Source organism: Pyxicephalus adspersus, chromosome 2 (assembly GCF_032062135.1).
Source record: "Pyxicephalus adspersus chromosome 2, UCB_Pads_2.0, whole genome shotgun sequence".
Lineage (NCBI taxonomy): Eukaryota > Metazoa > Chordata > Amphibia > Anura > Pyxicephalidae > Pyxicephalus > Pyxicephalus adspersus.
This window is the reverse complement of record NC_092859.1, coordinates 34,769,482-34,793,131: the sequence shown is the minus strand read 5'-3', so window position 1 is coordinate 34,793,131 and position 23,650 is coordinate 34,769,482. Positions and strand designations below refer to the sequence as shown.

Sequence of the window (23,650 nt, the reverse complement as noted above, 5' to 3'; positions counted from 1 at the left end):
ATTACTTCTAGCTTTTAGGGTCTCCAACCTACCTAAGAAATCAGTTGGCCTTTGTAGTATCAGACAGCATTGTTAACAGAAAAATGGTGGACATATCATCCTTAGCCACCTTACTTCAAAATGAATTATCCATGGACTTTGTTCCAGATTACAAATTTTATTTGCAGTCAGAAAGCATATTACAATTTTCTCCAGAGTACTGCCCTTTTTTAAAACTGAATACTTTAAAGAAATCCCTCTCAGACATTAAATTTCCTGGATCTATACTATGGAATACCCCCGTCTAAATACAAAGCAGCTTGGGATAAAGCGTTTCAGATCAAGATAAAACAATGGGAAAAAGTTTGCTTTGCTGCTCTGAAATGCTCCATTAGTACCAAAAGACAGGAAACCTCCTATTATTTGGTCACTGGTTTGCCACTATGGTTATGTTAGGTTTACTAATAGCTTTAGAGGTGCAAATCCAAATGAGGATCTTTTTTCATATAGGCCTTTATATTATTCTGCCCAAACTAGACAAAATAAAAAAAAAATCACTTGCTTAATTATTGACACCGATATGACTCCCATTAACTGCTTTTTGTTCCACCAATCAGATTTAGAATTTCACATTCTTAATGGGTCTTGTAAGGAATGTTACTTCCATAATAAGGCTTACATTACATAAGGCTTTTATATGCCAGAGATAATAAAAAGCCTGCAGTAGGTGTGTCTAGAACTACCACTTCCGTATATATAACACATAAGCAAAAGGGGTCCCCAGATTATAGAGCAGATGGTGCCCCGAAATAGTGGATGAAAACTGACGTACGGTGCAGGAGCCGGTTTTCTCACTATGTATCTCAAGGCTTCATTTTCAGTTTTGACAAAAGCATGCCTAAAGGGTAAACTTCAAAAAAGTTATCAGTTGTCTAACAACTTTACTGAAATGCTTGTACTCTTACTACCTTTTTTAACCCCACCATCACTAGGTTTAAGAAAAAAGGGTGCCAAAGCAGTACTTACCCATTGCATCCTTCCTCATTCCTGATGCTGCTCCTCATTCCATGTTGAATGAATTCCATTACATATTGTCATTCTCTGCATCACTGAGAGCTGGCTACCTTAGAAAAAGAGGTCCTGGGGATGTCACAAGCCCAGCCCAAAGACAGCACCAGCATAGGTACATATACAAAAAATTTGATAAAAAGGAAATGCAGAAAGCTTGCTCCTAAGAAAGGGGGTTGTTCAACCTGGTACCTGCTGAAGGATTGAAACAGCACTGTACACATTAGGATTCTTAACCACTATACTTGTTGGTTATTGCAGCACCAGAGAATGCTTCATTGCCCTGATTACATCATCTCAACACCCTTCATTGTCTGTACAGTTCTCCTCTGCTCTCCTGCTACAACCTGATCTATGCTCTCCAGCATGATGTCCAGCTCTGCACTATTGCCTACATTTGTTTATTCTCCTTAACAATTGTGCCGGGGTCCCCTGTGGGAAGTCACAGTGCTGGGCCAAGACCACAATTCTGTCTATTGTAAAGTGAAAGAGTTCTCTAACTTTACTGGAGCTAAAATTTTTCATATACATAATTACCAGCTTAATAAATTCTGCTCGGAGAAGATGTCAGCCCCAGCAAACATCATATCATTACACTCAGCAATACATAAGAAGAGACTTTCTAATATGGTCTAATTATATATTATTTATGGCTTTCTTGAAATAACAGATAGTTGACGGGTGTTTTTACATTCCATACTGTTTAACCATGACAACTGCAAGCTCCATGTATCTTATAATATATGATGCCTTTGTATTTGTGATATAAAATGCAACTCTGCAGACAAATAATAGTTTACTTCAATGAAATGTAGCTAATGAGGTGAATAACACCATAAATAGACTAGCAGGGGTTTCAAAGAGACAGCAACCCTTCTGCACCTCCTGCCGCCCAACCAATATATGGCAAATTTGTAGTACGCTAATTTGTGGGGGGATGAGGGTAGGTGGACTTGTGATAATCTATCAGCAGACTTTTAACTTAAGGTGCGTACACACTTCCAATTTTTATCGTTCCAATCGAACGACGAACGATCGATTGGGCAAAAAATCGTTCGTAAAAAAGTAACCAACGACGCCGACGAACGAGGAAAGTCGCTGGAAGCGAACGACCGGACCGACGGATCGGATTGGACGACGATCGTTGAACATCGTTCGTGTGTACGGTCGTTCGTTGATCGTCCATGTTCAGAGCATGCGTGATGAACGAACGTCCGTTCACTTTCCTGTCGTGCACATAGTTCCTCTATCGCTTAAACGATCGTATCTATTGTGTGTACAATATCTACGAACGATCGTGTCGTTACCTCTATGTGCAGGATCGGTGCTATACGATCGTTCGTGTATATCGTGCATGAACGTTCGTCGTTCGTTTTCCAACGATAATAATTGGAAGTGTGTACGTAGCTTTACACACCAAGAAGATATCACTTACTACAGGCCTTAGATTATTGGCCCATTGTTCAAATTCCTTGGGTAAAGAAAAGTGGAGGCATCTTAGCAGAAAAGGTATTTTTCCAGGACGTCCATAATTATGAGCTCTGGCTGCCAGTTTTGAAGAGTCTGCTCTTAAACTCAGCAGCATGTACTAAAGGACAAGTCTAGTTTAAATGAAGAAGCCCTACGCCCCCTTACACCCGCTACACTTCCTTAAACTAGTCTACCTCCACCTACAAGTTCATTACATATTAAGTTCCAAGTACTGGGCTAAGAGATTGTTTACTACTTGTACAGGTAACTTTTCAGCATTTCCTGACTTTCTCATGGAGTGCCCAGTTTCTTTACATGGGAAGGTTTTAAAGTGGTTTGATATGTTACTGAAGTAGTGAAAAACTTTAAAGTCGTTGTTGTGATATTTGAAGCTCTTTGAGAATAAATAATTTACTATATGGCTAAGATGACTCAGGTGGTGACGTGAAGGCTACTGAGTGGCTCTCTTGCCATGGGTCTAGTAGCCACCCCACAATGTTAGCTCTCAATTTACAAACACTAAAGTGGCTTTGATGGGCTGTTGGCTGTAGTCAATCACTCCAACCATGTTCTTTGAGCAGCTACAAATAAGTGCTGCTGGAAGCATTCACCCAGTGGCTGCAGGTACCTGAGGCCAGGTAGCTGTAACCTCATTGACTCATCACAAGTGAGAGCTTGTTTTTTTACTGCATGTTACGAATATGTAAATAGTTTTGCTTTAAACTACAATACTTCTTTCAATTTGATTTGCATAAGTGCATCAGGTACAATTGTTTTACTTTAGCTACCTGCATTTTTCACACAAACTTCTTCATACACAAGCCTTTGCCAATGCTCCAACTAAATTGTATTTTAGAGGAAGATATTTTACATACTCCACAGTGCCCAACCATCCACATACAACCAGAGCAGAACTAATAACACTGTGTTACATCTCACTCTCCACAACTATGATACATACTAAGGGCTGAAATACACACCGCAGTACACACTACAGCCAGTGAGGCTTAAAGGTAAATAAGATTCTAATCTATTTTTAATGATACATCCAATTTAAAAGGATGTACAAAGCTAGTTTTCTAAAAATAAAACTCCTCCGGGTAGAGGGTTGCCCCTTTAATCAGATAGTTTGTTTGGCACTGCAGTAATTAGAAATGAAAATGGCTGCAGGGGAGAGATCATTAGACAGTCAGCCTGGAGCAAATGTATATGAGTAATAAAGCAATAAAGTCCATGAATTGCATGTCATACATATATAAAAACATACCATCATAAAACAACCAGCACACCATTTAAAAGGTCAGTGTTGCTGAGATTTTCCAGCCTATTTTCTGTACTGAAAATGACAACAATAAGCCATGCCTGCACAATGAACGCTGGCACACCGGATTTTAGTCTCAACCAAGTTCACATGTGGCAGCACATGGCAGGATCACTAGTTACTGAAAACAATTGCAGATTTTATTGGATTGAAAATAACATTTAAAAAGAGAAATAACTATGATCCTCATTGGGGCACTGACCACCTCTACCCCAGGTATGTATACTTTCTCAGCCACTTCCCCACAGAGCCCTCACTAATCTATCATCAAAGGCCAAGCAAATGTAATCCAAGTGACAGTGGTCAGGCTTGAATGGCCAGTTACTAGGCTTCAACACTTTGAGGTTGGGAGTAGCAATGGCATTTGAAGTGGGGAACATTGCCATCGTCCTTGCTCCAACACTAGAAAACATCAAAGCTTAGACAGGCAGGGATGATGCACTGAATAGAATGTGCAAGGGCTTGGCTGGGTAGGTACACATGGAGAGGTGAGCTATGTGCAGAGTACATGGGGGAGGTGGGGTATGTGCAGACTACATGGGGGAGGTGGGGTATGTGCAGTGTACATGGGGGAGGTGGGGTATGTTCAGAACACATTGGGGAGGTGGGGTATGTGCAGACTACATGGGGGAGGTGGGGTATGTGCAGTGTACATGGGGGAGGTGGGCTATGTGCAGAGTACATGGGAGAGGTGGGGTATGTGCAGACTACATGGGGGAGGTGGGGTATGTGCAGCGTACATGGGGGAGGTGGGCTATGTGCAGAGTACATGGGGGAGGTGGTGTATGTGCAGACTATTTAGGGGAGGTGCAGAGTACATGGGGGAGGTGGTGTATGTGCAGACTATTTAGGGGAGGTGGGGTATGTGCAGCGTACATGGGGGAGGTGGGCTATGTGCAGAGTATATGGGCAAAACCATAAAGTCTATTTAACATGTTAGAATCAGTTATAATCAGGCTATCATCAAACAACCATATTGTTATGCTTTCTAATTAGCAAGCCCAGCATTAAGGATGCACTTTTATTTTAATGTGACTGTCAATAAACATTTATACAAATATTTTTTCAGAATTGTTAATATACAAAATATCACAATCAGCCATAAGAGTCCTGCTGTACACCTATTATTCTGTGTATTATACAATACATTCTATGTTAGATGGAATTGATCATGGTCAGTGCTATGTTCTTTTTACCAAATAAACTCTTTGTGATCTTATCATTAGTTGAAGTGGACCTGTCTATGCAACATCTGAGGCATACACCAGCTCTGGCAGGCATCCCAATCCGTCACTGCAAATTCTGCATGCAGATTAAATGAATTGTGATTCGCTTCATTAACTCAGAGTTGATATACAGCACATTTTCCATCACTGCTGCTGCTGTGCGCTGCTAGTATTTTTTCAAACTATAAAAAAATGAATTTCATGCTGTTATTTTCAGACTATAAAGACACTTTTTTTTCTGTAAAAGCTAATTGGAATGAACATGGGCACAGTGTTGTAATTGGAAAGACTTATTTATACCAACATCAAGCATTTAACAATTTAAAACTGCCTGAACAATCAGAAAATGAGAAGAGCAATGGAGGTGACTGATATGTTCAAAGCGCCATCTAGTGATAGAAGGAGGAATTGCACATGATCACACAGTCATGACTTATTAATAACTTGTTGTGTACCAAAAGTGTTCAAATAAAAAGTAAACTGGAAATACACATAGAAAGATATTACAAAAAATATTGTATTAGAACTACATGGTGCAGTATGCTGGTATAAAATGTATTTTGCTGGAAAGACCAACAAAAATATAGCAAACATAATTTATTTTATTCATCACAGTAAAGCCAATATATGAAAACTTAGACTACAAATTTCTCTTGATAAATAAAAAGTTTTATTCACCTCTTTTCCTGGTTTTCAGCCCCCTGACTAAGTTATAAGAACAGCAGAAGAAATAAGTGCTGGGTAAAAACAGGGATTAAGCCCACAGTGACCAATCACGTCAGTGCTCAACCCAGAAATTTTTTTAAGCTGGGTGGGTAGAAATTGTAGGTGGGTGGCGGCCCCTGTATTGTGACTAAACTCTTTGGTAACCACCCAAAAACAGCCGGATGGGTACTGAAAAGTGCCGGGTGGTGCACCCAGCTAAAAGGGCCTGGGGAGAACCCTGCACGTGTCAGTATGGTGAAACACCAATCAGTATGGTGAAATTCACTGCTTCTGAACACCGTTTTTGCGATTAATAGGTGTTTCTAACTTACACCAAACAAAGCTGCTATTTGGTGAAGGAGTATTTCCAGAGGTGGAACAGAGAAAGGAATGATGAGACAACAATAAATGCAAACCCTAAAACGTCAGTACTTAGTCTATGTAACCCTGTAACCCTTCTGATGTAAACTTAATGTCTAGCAAATAAAAATAGGGCTCAACGAGACATTAACAAAAACTCGGCCATGGCTGCAATACTCAATTTTTAACTCACCTGCCCCTGCATTAATTATTTCCACCACTAGATGTCCCTAGTTTTCCACGAACACATGATTCCACCTAGAGGGGTGAGGAAGTACTGTGCAGGGTGTCATAGGACCACCCCACCAGGGCACCAAGCACTCATATACAATACTGTTATCAATCAAATTCCTCCTGGAGTTCAAAATGATCACCAGACAGCCAACAATACGAATGTACAGGTGTCCTCCCAACATTTGCTAGAATATTTTCATATAGATGGAGGGTTAAAGTAATACTTAGGAGTCCTGTCTTTCCCAGAGTCTGTATTTGTCCGGTAAAATGAGTAGAAAAAGACTTTATGTAAATTGCGTCATTGCACCTGGATAATATTGAAATCTCCATCTTGGGCATAAAAAGCAATGCCAAGTTGACAGATACTCTACCCCCATCACCACCAAAACTAATAAATACATTTCCAATGCTGGATGACCTGTGATGGTTTTGTATGTATTAGTGACCCCGGAGACAGATAACAATGTTCTGAAGACATCTTTGTCAGATCATTAATCATGCTTCCCTTTCACGTAGAACACACGCACACAGCTCAGGAAAGGTCGATGTGAGCATTATATTGGTACAATACAGCAAAGGGTGGAATGTTAGAATCAAGCTCATAGAAAATCCATCACATAAAATGTGTCGTTGCTCCTGGTTTGGGCACCCAGGCTGTGTGACCGGCCTGATAAATCTCCCTAAATGTCTCTGATTTACAGGTTTTATTTCATCACACAAAAGTGTGAAGTTCTGCTACAAACTATCTACATGCAAAATCTCCACTTTATTTCTTGTCATGTTTTTTCCCAACATCTGACACTTATACAGGTGTCATTTTATGCAACACTTTATAATTAAAGCTATATTCTAAAAAAAGACTTTTATTCCAGGTAAGGATTCATCACCGCAAAATGAAATGTTCACACACAGGCATTAAATGTACCTGGATATGGATTAATATCACCCTCCTGTAATACTACAATGCAGGATTTATAGTACAAGAGGTACAGACTGCACCAAGGACCATCCATGATTTACAACCCTTGTACAGAGCTGTGCATGTAACACAGTGCTACCCAAACACGGCTCCTCCAGGGAGTGTTAGGGGTTCCTTGAGCAATTTGTGCTTCCCAGGTGAGAATAACTAACACCCTTCCCAATGGCCAGCAATGTATGGGGAGTCATTTTTCCCACTCACCACCACAATAATATACTGTGTGTGAGTTGTGAATATTGTAATTATAGCAGGGGCCTCTGTGTTAAAAATGTCATGAAAGGCTGTTCTAGTAATTCCTGAGAGAAGCAGAGAGCACAGTGCCGATACTACCAGTATGCTGCTTTTCACTTTCCAATTCCTGGGAGAAGCAAAGAGTAGTTTTTGTCCTATCAGTGTGCCGCTGTCCCTTCATTGTTCAAATGAGGCCCAGTGCAAGGTACATAGACAACAGGACTGGGGTCCTATAGAGGTTCCTGGATAACAGGACTAGGACCCTATAGAGGTATATAGATGACAGGACTAGGGTCCTGAAGAGGTACATAGATAACAAGACTGGGGTCCTATAGAGGTACATAAATGACAGGACTGGGGTCCTATAGGGGTACATAGATTATGGGACTGGGGTCCTATAGAAGTACATCGATCACAGGACTGAGGTCTTATAGGGGTACATAGATGATGGGACTGGGGTCCTATAGAGGTACATAAATGACAGGACTGGGGTCCTATATGGGTACATAGATTATGGGACTGGGGTCCTATAGAAGTACATAGATCACAGGACTGTGGTTCTCTAGGAGTATATAGATCAAAAGATTGGGGTTCTATAGAGGAACATAGATCACAGGACTTGGGCTCTTTAGGGGTACATAGATCACAAGACTGGGATTCTATAGAGGTACATAGATCACAGGACTGGGGTTTTTGTCAGCCTGTCGTTTTCATTTAGGGGGTGTGGGGAAATCAGCATAATAGACCTGGTATTTTCTATAACACACACTCTTGTGATATCCATTTTACCCCTTGTAAGCAATCCAAGCTTGTCTGTTCTAAACTTTAATATAACAAAAAAGCTGATTTTTTTTGAATGGTAACCACAGCAAGAATATTTGCATTTGATGCAATATGAGGAAATAAAACGTTTTAACTGCTATGTACCATGAGTTAATTTGTCAGTTTAACTTTCTTTGAAAGGAAAAAACCAGGCTGAAGTTTTGTACCCAAAAACAACATTTCAAATATATTGATAAACTTCTGTAATTTTACCTCAGAGAAGTCCCTGGATACCGGCCTACCACACAAAATGGCTGCCGCAATCACATGATCAGCTCATGCTGCTCGGCTTTAAAAAAAAAACTGCCTACAGCCTGAATGAAACGTCCAGCATGAGACCACGTTCCCTGAGACCTTCACTTGTAATGATCTAAACCACACCGTGCCATTAATCTGAATAAAGTGTGCGTGTTGGAATGGAAAGTGAGAAAAGAAAGCCCAGAAATATCAAACCACAGAGGTTGTAATTGCGAAGCAGCGTATGGTGGTTCCCCGGAGGGTCAGACCGCACAATTTCATACGATATAACCAGCCGTGTTGCAGACCCTAAAGTGATCTCTTGTTTTTTATGTTTAATTGTGATGCATGAGCGATCGTAAAAAAAAAAAAAAAAAAAAGCCGCAAAGTGGCCTTTTCTAGTAAATTTTCCTCCCTGTGTTTTATAAATACTGGGAGAATCACAACCCAACTCAATTAGTGTTTAATCAAGGTTCTGCCAATTCTCTTACAAGAAATGAAATTCCCTGGATATTACTGGGCCTTTACGTAGTATTAGGAAGGTTTCATTGTGTGAAGACATGGGGGAATATTCTTTCTATAGGGCGAGCTGCATTTATTACTGACAACAGAAATATGTGCAAATATTTGTATGCGTAACGCTGAACTCTGGCAAACATTGACATACATGTATGTGTATATATATATAAAAGCTGAGTAAGTATTTCTGTATATAAAGTCTTGAGATTTACACAGCTCTGTAACATAACAGAGCCATCATGGTGCCTTAGCTTTTGTCTTCTGCTGTTAGGAGACATTGCTAGGTCCCCTCCCTGCAACAACATGTAACTAGAAAATGATTGGATGGGAATGGGAATTTGTCTTCCCTGTTCTTGTTAGCACATGTGCTTGCAGAATGCCTGATTGGCTCCTGTGCTGCCCCTCCCTCTCGTTCTTTTCCAGAGTGTTGCTGTATAGAGGACTATACAAGGCTGATATCAGGTGAAATTCAGGTGCTTATAATAGTCACATTAATCATGTAACGATTTTAATGATTTTTAAAACAAATTCGTTCACTGGAATTTTTTACATCTGTCAAGAATTCAGTTTTAAAGATCAGTTAAATGTAGAATATAAAATCTCTGCTCCTAAAAGGATTAGTTATAACCACTTGTTCTTTTTTCATTTTCTTATGGGTTATGGGTTATTATGGGTTGTGGAAATGCATCACAATGCATGCCAATCAATGTATTGTGGTGCAGTGGCATTCATTTTGAATGCCATTTCTTCACATTTATACCAGGCAATGCCAACTCTCATCCAAGCTGACTAGACTGAGTGCCATGTAAAAAATTACATATAACTAAGCTTAACAATTCGGAGACAAGCAGGGGCTTGTGAGTAGGAAATTTATACCCAGGAAACATTTTTGGAAAATGCCAGTTACACGGTGTGATTATGTAAATGTGCAGCTAAAAGTCTCCAGAAATATAAAAAGCTTTAGAAATAAATGCAGCAAAGTCTCATAAGGCCATGTGCAGTCCATTAAGTTAACTATTTTAAAGCCTTCCATCATAAAAGTGCAGCCATTAAACTAACTAATCACCGTTCTAATCACAAATTAATTAAAGTCATTATCTCAGGCCGATGTGCAGGATTCCTGATGACAACACAGGTCTGCAGATGGAGCTGTTGACCTGCCATATCTGATAAAACTCACTGATCAGGACAAGGACCAATATGACAACTCAGCCAATATAAACCATGCACAGCCAACTCCACATAATCTGCATGCAAGGAATGCGAGTTATGTGACTAGCACTGAGAATTTACGTGCCACAAAAATATGTAAACACGGAGTTTGACGTTTAGTACAATATGCGGCAGAACATTTGTGCTGTAACTGGGACTGCAGTTCTTATAGTGATCAGTCCATAAATGCTGTTGTACACACCAGTAGTCCACTGAAGAATGTAATAGAGGTCACAAAAAATCTTTACTTATATTTTACTGTTTTTGGGGTCAGAGGAAGAGATCCTGTAATGCCTCAAAAGATGAAACCTGCACTCCCCTGCAGCAGAGGACATTATTTTCTCACTTCTACGGCAGTGCATTTCTACTACCTGTTCTTTGATTCAGGACTGCATGCTGCACAGTAAAGCTTGTCAATATCACATCGTCTGACCACAACTGGCCCTGCACATATCCATATGTTTAATCCCAATAAATACCCTGCAAGTACAGAAAAATACCAGCTGATCTGCCATAAATGCACTCCTAATTGCTTGATGTGGACTGACAACATACAATCTTTGGTGGAGCATCATGGAGCAGACGTTCTGATCCAGTTACATGGAACCCAGGGTTTCTCCAGAGGTTGAATGGAGTTCCTTGACCTGTGGTTGACTAGTTCCTAGTTCCAGGAGCCAGCTGCAGGATGAATAAAACACTGTCTGTCTGTTTTGGTGGTCTAAAGGCGTGGCAATCTGCCTACTATTGTAAGTGAGTGACTTTTATCCCCTTGGCCACTATTGTAGATATATTCTTGCCACTGATCACCACTGAATTAGCTTCTTCAAGAGTTCTCTGAGATCAAAAAATATTTTAGGGTTTATTTGGTGTAAAAATATTGGAAAGGCTGTCATAGAAGGTAATTGTTCTGTAGTCTGAAGATAGGCTAATTACCCCTCTTGGGATAAAACAAGACATGTGCAGAAGACAGCTCTAAGTTTTTGAGCATTGAGTATTTTTTTTCACTTATTAAGTACACATAACAAAACACTTGTAACAAAATATCCTGCAGACCAAACGGAAGCAAATAAGAGATGTTCATTGTTAGGGTTTGCATACACTTAAGTTTCTCTAATGCCAGCTAGGAAAAAAGCACTTGAATCTATCTGTTGATTTCCTTGGTCTCCATTAGTGCTCAGTGGTTCCTCCTGCCGACCTACATTTCACTGAATGAAACAGTAATGATATGGAGATTGTTGGGAGGAACTGCTTAGGCTGAGTACACACATGCAATAGTTCTCGTCCGATTATCTGTATGTACAGCACTCGTTCATGCAACGTGCAGTCGTTATTCATTGGAAAGGATCATGAAAAATCCTTTCCAACAACAATGATTGCACATGTGTACATAGCCTTAGTGTTGGAAGAACCCATGAGATAAACACTGCCAGATGTGTTGTTTTCCCAGTTACCATTGGAGGGGGTTTTCTATTGAACAGAGTGTCATCTTAGTGCAGGTAGTGAGAAAGTTTTAATTTTGGGTACAGTTGTTTGCCATTTGTACTTAATATTATCCTAACCAGGTCCCTTTAGGTAAACTTGTTTTTACGCGCTGCATGGCCAAAAACAGGTTCACTTTAAGACTTGTAATACCACCACAGCAGGTCAATCATCAGTTCTTCTTCTCAGAATTGCTGAGACTAGCTTTTCTCTTCAACTTTAAGCCTATAATCTTTCCTTTGCTAAAGTTAACAAACAGCATTTACCTTCATTAATAACCAGGCCGGCACAGAAACACACTGAAATTAAAATGCAGCCCTATGAAAAAAGAAAAGCCAGCTTACCGTGATATTTACAAACTGAAGCTTCAGGACAAGCCTGTCTGTTTTTCTATTCTTCCTAGAAGAGAGAGAAAACGAGAAATCAATTACTCTATAAGAAAAAGGATTAAAGTGGGCTTCGAACATGAAATGTCTTGAGACTCAAGTTCAGACATAGCACAGATTCAGTATGGGCTGGAGGGATCAGTTTACATTCTGCACGGACCTGCAGGTGATTTAATATTTAATCTCAGGCATGGAAAGTGCTATCCTATTACACCTTATTACAGCCGGCTCATTAAAGTAATGTATGCCTTCTACACGTAGCGTCCGACAGCTATGAACTCAAAGCCTGGAATTATCCAATAACATTTCTACAGGAAAGGCACCAATGAAGTTGACATCAAGTTTAAAAGTTAAAAAGAGGTTAAAGTACATTGTAGCTATAACTAGAAACAAAGCCTTAACATACTCTATATGGCCAAATGTGGATGGATATCTGGCCATCAAAGCCATAAGAGCCTGATGGACATCATAAATCAAAACATTGGCCATTAATATGGATTCCTTTCCTTCATTCTAGTTCTAGCTATAATACCTTGCACTTGTCTGGGAAGGTTTTCTTGTTTCCTGAAGGTTTTAGATGCCAGTGGGAATTTCTTCCCATCCAGTCAAAACTTCATTTGTGAGGTCAGGTACTGATGTTGGACGATAGGACCTGGCTCACAATAAGTGGTCTATCCAATCCATCCCTAAGATAATAAGTTGGGACTAGGTGTGGGCACTATGTAGTCCATCAGTTCCACCATACCACATTCAATTGGCCTGATTTCTTTAAGCTCTCCCATGCTGGCATGGATACACTTTCATCAGTGAAGCTGGGTGACCCAGGAAACCTGGAACGGATCTGGTCCAGGATTCAAAACACTTGCTAGCAAATAGCAAATTACTTTAAAGAAATCAATTCCAGGTATGCTGGATCACCCAGCTTCACAGTTGAAAGTGTATCCTCTCCAGCCTTGAAGAGCTATAATAAATCAGGCCCAATAAATCATTCTTTTATGAATTATGCTGAATCACAAAGGGCCTTTGCCATATTGTTGCCACAAAGTGGGTCTGTGACTCAACATGTATCAATGCTAGATGCAGACAGGCAACAAATATTTTAAGAGGAGGGACAGCAATAGCTGGAGTTCTTACATAGGGTTCTATTTAAAGGTGTTTTCACCCAGGACTTTCTCAACTTACCTGAAATATAGAATTTTGTTACATTGGATTCTGCTACAAAATGCATTAATTACATTTTTTTTTATGTTTTAAATATTTTCTGATTTATTGCAGCCTAAAAAAGGTGCAGGAAAAAGCTTGGTGAATCTTGGATGAAAACAGGTATAAATAGATCTCATAAAATACTTCCAAGTTCAATAGTGTGTCAAGCCTTGTTGCCTGTTCAATAATAAAGGATCCAATATATATATATATATATATATATATATATATATATATATATATAGTCCAACGGGCAAACTAAGCACATTCATTTAATAAACCTCTGCAATATTTATCGCCCTTGGAGCTATGCTTTCATCTTTGTTTTATGCCTATAATTACAATAGGAAATAATTTAACCATACAATTATGTGCCTTGCAGGTAATGAAATCAGGAGAGAGAAGAGATATGGGTCTTCACTGTCTAAATGTCACATATCAAAGATTAGTAAAAGGGTGACTCTGGTATATTTACTATGAGAAAAAATGGAGTTAATATTTCATCTGTGGGCAGTTTGTATATGATGATACCAGACAACCACACATTTTTCAAGCTACTGATCTATATTTTGATAAACACAGAGGGGCCCCAAAAATGTATACACACTTTAATAGCAGGTATCTATGCACTTGATAAAATCAGTTTCTGGATGCTAATGGTATAAACTTTGAGCACCTAATGTGATTGCAGAAGTCCAAAATGACTTACACATAGCCTTTGATGTTATATATATATATATATATATATATATATCTAGCAATAAAGATTTTATGCAGATATTTTTAATGTTGAAGTGTGTATACATTTTTGAAACATTTGATTTTCTACAGGTATATTTCACATTCAGATTTACAAAGGCTCCCTTCAGTGGTCACTAAATATAAGCGGGCATTTGGTTAGCATTCTCTGGCTAAAGAAAGTGAAATCGGCCAAAAAGTCAGAGAATATGATATTCCTCTTTTATTGCAAGGCAAGTATAGAATGGAAGTAAGGCAAAGTGGACTGGGGTAGGCTTTTAATTAATGTGAATGTGATCCAGCAAACCTGGAATGGATTTCTTTAAAAATAGTTTGATCTTAGTTAACAAATGTTTTCAAACAAATCAATTCCAGGTTTGATGGATCCATTTCTTTTCTTCAGCATAGGAGAACTTTAATAAATCAGTTCCAGTATATCTTTCCGGAGATCAAAAGTCTGTTTGTACATCTTCGAGTTATTAGAAGCCAACATGTCGCTCATACCACCATCATACACCTATTACCAAAATACCACTTCTTGATGCGCTGGCCCTTTGGCACACATATATATCACTATTCAAGGAGGTCTGGCACTTTTCTTTCTGCTAAAAAACAAGTATCATCTTAAATTCTGCTTTAATACTATAGCCTCTGGAGTCATCAGCCCTGAAAGAGAGTGATATGCAAGCAGCTGGATCTTTTCTCTGCAATGTACGCTAAGTACACAGCCTGTCTGCTTCTCACTATCACACTTCATAGTTATCATAACTACAGAAAACAGAACATTTTGCATTTGTGCACAGCTTTTAGAATGTAAAATGCTGACATAAATCACAGCAAAAAGTTTAATAAGAGCGCAAAAAGTATAGTTGTACAGAACAGAATGACAGCATATGGAAAGCCTCAAGGTAAATTTCATTGCTCCAGAAGACTTGATGCACCAGCACTGTACAAAAATACAATGGTAGGGGAAACCATCAGAAGTTTAGCTTATTAAGCTGCCTGAAGAGGATACACTTTCATCAGTGAAGCTGGGTGATCCAGCACACCTGGAAATGGATTTCTTCAAAGTCAGTTGCTATTTGCCAACAAATGTTTTGAATCCTGAATCAGATGCATTGCAGGTTTGCTGGATCACCCAGCTTCACTGATAAAAGCGTATCCTCTCCAGCCTTAAAGAGCTTCAAAAAACCAGGCCAATTATGAGGGAAAAATATTGTGGAGAGCTGACAACCACATCTATGTAAGATTGTTAGGAATTGTCTTCAATTCCAAAACCATGCTCACTGATATAGAGTTGACCCCACCACCCGTTGTGGCTATACCAGCACCACTCTTCTAGAGAGGCTTTGTACAAGATTATGGAGTTTGTCCATAGGATTTGTGTGTCCACTGTCAAAGATAGGGACTAATGTTGTATTTGAAGTCTTGGCTCTCAAAGGAGCTCAGTAAAGTTGAGGTCCAAGCAGGCTACCTCCAATCCTCCACATCAACCTAAATAAATTGTATCATTATGGAGCAAGCTTTGTGCATAGGGACACAGTTCCGCTGAAACAGTAAAGAACCAACTTTCAACTGCTGCCGCAAAGTTGGAAGAGCACACTTATCTCAAATGTCTTAGTATGCTAAAGCTTTAGCTGTTCCCTTCGCTGGAAATACCTGAGCTCTAATATTTGGAGAGCCGTTCCAATACCTCTGCCAATATAATAGGTGCAAAGGTCAGGAGTCCACAAACCTTTGATCATATAGCCAATAAAAAAAAGGGATGCAGTTGTTGACTACATTCTGAAAATGAAAGTTGTTTCTGCTCTGTTCAACTTCCGACTTTGATGCTATCTTAGGTTTTAATCTGGGATATGTGTGCATATGAGGAATCATGACCTCACACTAGCTTTGGGTCACATACTCAAAAAGAGATGGAGCCAAGAGTACAACATGAACAAGACAACTAGCAGTGAATAACAAATTCCGTATTCCCAATGTGTCTGCACACTGCACTACAGCTAACATCCTCTTATCTCTGAATTCAGGTATCGGACAGATCAATCAGGAGTGAGCAAATTACCTTGAGTCTACATGAAGAGCATGGACTTTTTTGTAAGACATTATTCTCTTTACAGAAAACTAAAAGGTATGAGGGGTTCAAGATTTTTTTTCAGTGACAATGGCCCACCATGGCTGCCCAGTGTGTATCAGCACAACAGTTTGTAGAGATCACCAGTAACTCACGTGGTAGCAGCAAAAGTTGGGAAAGACTGAACCCAAATTTTTAAGAATAATAAAAATATAAAGACTTTAATTACTTTTAAGACTTACTTTAAAGACTTAAAATTACTTTAAAAAGACATTCAGTTAAAAATTATTTGAATTTTTAATGGCTAGGTTTAGATATACCTTATAATATTGGCTGTATTTTGCAAATACAAAAATCCTGTAGCTCTGTTCCTAGAAAGATCTAGTGTAAATGCCCTGCATATAAAGAGATAAACATAATGATTTATTAGTGCATTTATTTTTATATCACCACTATCACAATTTTCCCATTTGAGGGATTTACAAGAAAAAGAATTAGCAGTCACAGGGGATGGTCCTGGGCGACTGGGCCCGCTAATTACAGTGAATGACTGTTCAAACGAGCGGATCATCTCACCGTGAAATTATGCATTCCCATTAATGTGACAAATGTTACTCTGGATCGCAATCAAATGCGGGCAAACAAAGGGAGTCGTTCAAAGAGGGTGACCATGCTTGCTTTCATCTGACTGTAACATAGCAGGGAGATATCTTAGAAGGGCTAGTCAGATATCTAAGTCAAGTGGCAGATTTATAAGCGCTCATCAAGGAAGGGGAAACAATTCAGTAGCTTATTAAACAATGTGCATCTTGCTACTGATGTTTCCACTGTTTACTGGGGTCATGTACTGAAAATAAGACTAAAAGCTGAACTAGAGGCAGATATAAAAAATTCCAATAAATCCTGTTTATATGATTTATTTATTTGAAAACAGTTTTTTCAAGAAAACGTGTATATATCTCTGGATTCTGCTTTATATTAGCTTCCTATAATTTACTGTACTTCAGGTTCAGACTGTTCCCATTTCTGCAGAGTTTACACATGCATTTCCATGTTGAAAATAATGTAATCCCACAATGCAACACATAGCAATGCACAATCTCACTAACACATTGATGTGCATTGTGCTTTTAAAAGTACAGCATGCAAGACTTTTTGTGCAAATTGGTGGGTTGGACAGCCATGTGAATAGGCTGCTCTAACACAACACATGGCACTTTGCTCTAACATGGCACTTTCAAGAACGCCATGGTGGGAAGAGTCAAAAGGTAATTACTTTGAACCAATCCTGCTAAAAACGCTTTGCATTTGCTTTTGGGATTGTGCTACACTTTTTGTCAACCAAAACAATTGTTTCTGATTGTTGGGGTAAAAATATAACATACAGCTGTCCCTAATTTGGTGATCCACCATGCTGGATCACTAACAACTGACAGCTAACAACTGCTATTGTTTTCTATTAAGAAAGATACAGCCAGATACCTTATCCTACCCTCTCAATAGAACAGGACACCTAATTTCATCTCCATTACACAAATGGGTGCATGGATTTAAGTTCAGTGCATAGGGAATACAAGGACAAGGATATATATCAGGGTTAGAGCTTGTTCACACTTGCTGAATGGGTGTTTTAAAAGGCGGCAGGGGCTGGCAGGGAAGCAGACGTTCCTTTTTTACCGGATACTAGTCCTTTGCCTGGCCAGTTTGGCAACAGATTCCAGAGTTTAGCTGCTCTTGCAGGAATTGTTTTTCATTTACATTTAATGGCTTAGTTTATAAAGAATCTGGATATGAAAAAAAAAACCTGTCTAATATTAGCCAATCAAATATTTGCCTGCATTGGGGAGTAACAGAAAAGAGGGTGCATATATAAAATGCAATTGGCTGCTCTGGTGTATTACGTACATACAGGTTTATAATAGATGCAGAGTGGTATGGCTGACTAACGCCTCTTTTATCATCTTTAAGCACAAAAATAAGACGGATAATATGAGCATTTTTAAGCATCAAAGTTGCAAAAGACCTTGCTATAACTGAAGCCATCATGGCGTGCAGTTTAATTACCGAACTGGGAGAGTCATTACAGATTAAAAGACACTATAACATTTTATACTGCCTATATTATCATTTTACACCATTTTAACTAAAAGTTTAGAGCAGCCTGTAAAATATTAAAAACCCATTTTGAACTAGAAAACTAGATAGTTGTAAAAAAAAAAAAAAAAAAATAACATTAAAAATAGAGGGCGAGGAAAATGGAAATATTTCAAGTAAATGGCAATTATCAGAGGTGCCATTTATTTATTGGAGGGAAAACTTAAACTAAATGTCTGTGATACAGTTTTACCCTGCAGGAAACAATTACATTATGTGCTATTTATCATTGTAATCTTCAGATGCTGCAGCAATTTAAAGGATAACGGTGAATTCAATCTAAATTTCACATCAGGAATTGGCAGGAGATGTTTATGGAATTTGTAAATGTAAAGGTCTACTAGGGAGCCGCCGGATGTGTGATGAGAACTGACCAAGATTATATTGGCAATAGTAGAGGGCAGCAGTAGACTCAAGGGGAAGAATGAATCGCTGTGCCAGGCTGGATCATAGCATAAAACTGCCAGCTTGGCATAGATTTTTATCACTTGAGCCTGTATGAAAATGGCATCTGGCTCCAAAAGAACACCTCTTTGTTACCATCACCTCTATTACACAAAACACTTCTTGTTTTACTGTAACCAGATTTTTTAGACTTTGTGAATAAGTTCATAGTAGGCAATGTGTGCCCATTCTCTGAGCAGGGAAAATGGGTCCCAATGGTATGATTTACTTTGGTATGAATAACTGTATGAAGTGTAACCTATAACTGTAAACTCTATGACAATACTGTGATCATCAGTAATATCAAAACAGTGAAGCACAACAAAGTGGAGTATGTAACATACTATATAGTGTATAGCATGGGGCAAGCTGGAGTATGCCAATTCCAGCATAATGTACAGAGTGCAATGACACGCAGAAGGTAACACATAGCAAGTCAGATTAAGCACTTTTCTTGCTAGTATCATAGCACATAGGTAGATATTTGCCTGCGATATAATCAAACTAAATCTCTATCATGTGTAATACAGTGGGTCCCCTTGTAGATTCACCATGTAAGATAACATCTGGGAAATCCGGAGTGGTATCTACATTTGGCCCATGATGAAGGAACAGAGAAATTTTGCCAAAAAAGAACTAAGCCGAATGTGACTCAGCTTACCAATGATAAGCCAAAACCATTTTTCGGGGGGTAAAGCACAGAACTGGCCTTTGACACACTTCTGATTATTGGAATGTTCTTTACTGCATTAAATTGTTGTTTCATTAGTCGGACTCCTGACACGTAGCACCCTACATGCTGGAGGGTAACATATACTCAGCACAACGACAGGGAATCAAAGTTTAGCTTTTGATGTTGTGTCTTTGTCACAGAGATCATTTGGGGAAAATATTCACATCTGTTGCTAGAAACATCAAAATGTATCAGGACTAAAGGAAAACGATAACACATGGCAGTAACCCCATTCATGATCAGAGGATGCAGACGTGGCATTTAAGAAAACAAAAAAACAATGTTTGTAATCTGCTTCAGCAAAACATAAGCCTAAAAGCTGGGACAAGGAGACATTTTTAAAATTGATGAAATTGACAATTTTTTTTGACTGTTCTTTTATTAGATCCCATACAGCCCATAGGCTGACACCATGTAAAGCACCATTGTACCTTGACTTAGCCAGGGATCCATGTAATCCTAGAGTCCCCACAGGAATACTCAAAAATATTTAGCAAAACTTCCCCAGAAGATTTGGACACCGTTATAACTACAGAAAGGGCCAACTCCATACTAATGCCCATGAGATGTCCAAAAAGCTCCTATAGATGTGGAGGTCAGGTATCCTTAAGCTATTGGCTATATAGTGTATGATACTGTATATTACGTGTTAGCAAACAAAGGCAGAAAGATTCAAACCAAATCATGCGTAAACTAGTTAGTGGAATAAAGCCAGCATGAAAGTAAGTTTCTCCTACAGAGCGAGTTATATTATTTTCCTAAATTTCAATAGGATTTTGTAGACATTTTACAAATAAATAGTGTTTAGTGGAGCCTAAAAAGAAATAGAATTCTATATATCATTGTCACTTAAGAAGAAAGAACAGCGTATGTTCAGTGAGCCCATATTTTGATTTATTACTGCAGTTTTTACCTTTAAGTCACTTTTTTAATATAACTTACATTTTCACATGCTTTTTTTTAATTATTTTTGTTATTGTATTAAATATAAGGATTTGTGGATTAACTGCTTTATGGATTAGTCTGCAAATATGGCTGCCTAGCATTGCACACATTTAATTACAAATTTTACATAGAAATTCATTTTTTTCCAAACTATTATGTTTTTGTTTTGCTTAACTGTTTTGTGGCTGAAACCATTTTTTGTGCTAAACTGCACTTTTTTTGCATGCTTCAAATTTTAAAACATAATATATTTTCTAAATGCCAAGAAAAAATGTTAATTTCAAATTGGTATGTCCCAAGATATCAGTGTAACAATTTATCAAACCTACAGGTTCATTAAAAATACACTCAAAGGAATTTTAGTGCACGCATATACAATAAAAGTCCCCCTATTTATTGGTAAAATACAAAAGATGAATTTGTATTAAGTTAGTAGATACCAAATACCTTATCCCTCGAAATTACAGAAATCTGCAAAATGCTGAATAATTATGGTACCCCATATTGTCCAGGGATGATACTATGGAAGTTTTTACAGCCTATCAGTTTAAAGACAGACAATAATTATGCCCTAGAAATATTATGTGTAATGCAATAGTTGTTTTTGCATGTATTCCGGTATTCTGTCAAGAATTTTTTTTAAGTTGGGTGGGAAGAAGCTGTAAGTGGGCTGTAGCCAGGTGGTTACTGAAAAGTTATAGGTGGTGCACCCAGCTTAATTTGCTGTGTGTGTGTACACCCAGCATGTGCCTATGCTTTTATGTGCACATACATGATTTTTTATTTTAGGATTTAATATTTCTTCCTAACTATATTACTATTGCAAATCATAGTGCAGATGACAGGCTTTCTTCAAGGAGAGGGTCTGTTAGATACCTGTAGTCCTCAACCTTTCAGACCTCACGGATAGTTTTCGTATTCGAATTCGGGTTGTCCTTATATTCAACCCGAATATGGCTGTTCGAATTTGGATCGACCCCACCTGAAAAACACGGGATTCCACTTTGCGAATTCGTGTGTAAAAATATGTGTTTTTTTAAAAAAAGAGGCTTTAATGTTAAAGTATTTATTGAATGTGTGATCTCCGTAACTAACTTTTCTTTTTTTACAGGTTATCCCACAATGACAGGATGATGGAGCTGTCATCAGGGTTTACCTTTCCTCAGCCAATGACAAAGCACTAGAGGTGATGAATGGGGAGACTTGTCCCCATTTAATCTCCAGTGACACTGACAGGATTCCCACGGCTGTGCTCAGAATAAATGCAGCCGTGGGAATCATCGTGTCAGTGGAGCCACGGAGTCACATACAGTTCCACTAAGGCTGCAAGAGCAATCAGGGGAGCGAATGATTGCTCTTGCATTTCTACACAGTCAAGAAAATAACCTGAGTTTAATTTTGTTCAAATTCAGCGTTTGATCACCCGAAAAATATCGGACTATTCGATCGTATAGCCGCCGAATTGAACACTGAGCTATTCGACCAACACTATTCATGGACCACTAAATCCATGTAATCCGGATCACCCATGCGCAGGGGAAGAAACTTACCCCAGAGTGATGTCATGATGCCAGAATCTGCCCACTCCCCCATCGCAGGCTCAGACCGGCTTGCTAAACATCCCTGGGGGAGAGTATCACAGGGCTGTGGACGCAACAAAAGTTGTATCCACAGCCCTGCGCTACTGTTCGCTCAGAATGTTTAGCAAGCAGCTCTGAGCCTGCGATGGAAAAGTGGACGGGTTGTGTCTATACGGGGGACAGATCCATGGACCACCAAAATTTTCTCACAGACTGGACTACCGGTTGGCGACCGCTGCTCTACAGCAAGATTAGGCTCAGACAACCAAAGTTTGACAACTCTGAATCTAGAAGTGCTCAAAGCTGAGCAGTACGTTCCTCACAAGGAAGACCAGCAAATGAATGTTCAATGAGCAAGTCTCCATCTTGACATCCAACATGATGACCTCATGCACCCCAGGGAGACAGAAAAGCCCAGGAAACACAGTGGTGTGTGTGGGGGTGAGGAGGAGGTCAGGCATGGTATGGTGCCTTGCAGAGTAAGTAAGAGTGTTCTAGTGGCTTCTACAACTGCTACATCATCAATAAGAATCAAAAGGATTCAGAAGCATGTCAAACTGATGCAACTGACACAAGATTGTAGTCTGTACACACAGGCCGAATTAGGATCTTACGTGTCAGCACATTACCTGACTGGCTGTTTGTGCTGCTTCCTAACTCTCTTACACTTTGCTCTGTTGTACAAGGGCTGATATCAAGTCAATTTTATGTGTGTACATTTAAAAAAATCTATAATTCATTATGTGTTAAAGAACACATAGTTGCCTATTTTGTGTCTTTTTATAGATGCCCAAAGTTCAGCCTCAACTTTAATGGGCTGAGTGCCCCTTCACAGCTAGGACAATAGTTTCTATTTTCACCGTGGATGTTTCCACGAGAAAACACAGAAAACAATGCCTAACTGAATCAAAACAAGTAACTGCACTCAAGTGAGCTGTAAATTAATAAATCACTTATAAAACGGCATGTTTGTACTTTCATGAACACAGTGTTTTTTTTGGCACAAGAACAGGAACATAAAAACATAATAAAAAGCAGTCTGATCAATTCTAGAATGCTAGTTATTTGTCCAAGCTTACATATGTAAAAGAATAACAAAATAATTGAGAAATCTTCATTGCATAATTGTAAATTGTCCAGAAAATCTGAGCTTTTCAAAATGATTCTATTTTTAAAAGGAACAATTTAGAAGACTAAAAATAAAAAGTGGACATTGTTACTGTGCAAATCTGTATACCCCTGAGATATCAATTTTACAAGCTTTCATAATAATAATGTGTTGTAATAACATAGATTTCAAGAATGCATACACAAGTCAAAGAAATCAGCTTAGTGTAAATAATGTTATAAATGTGGCTTAAAGGTTTAAACAATATTTTATTGAAAGAAATAAAGAAATAATGGAAGGAAAGGAAAGGAAAGAAGGGAAGAAGACGCATGTAAAGGAAAGGAGAGAGAGATAGAAGGTGACAATAGATGGAAAGAGAGAGAAAGAGAGAGAGGAAAAGAAAGAAAGAAAGAAAAAGAAAGAAAGAAAAAGAAAGAAAGAAA

General features: G+C 38.7%; 1 protein-coding gene across 2 annotated transcripts in view; it reads right to left on the bottom strand.

Annotated features, from left to right (window-relative positions):
• Positions 1-23,650, bottom strand: part of TSPAN9 (tetraspanin 9) — a 247,642-nt gene that overhangs the window by 194,621 nt on the left and 29,371 nt on the right. The window contains exon 2 of one of the 2 annotated variants that reach the window (XM_072400384.1): positions 12,187-12,241. The exons of the other annotated variant lie outside the window; for it this stretch is intronic. The gene's annotated coding sequence lies outside the window, so the exon portion shown is untranslated. The remainder of the gene's footprint in view (positions 1-12,186; positions 12,242-23,650) is intronic. 2 annotated transcript variants of the gene reach the window in all.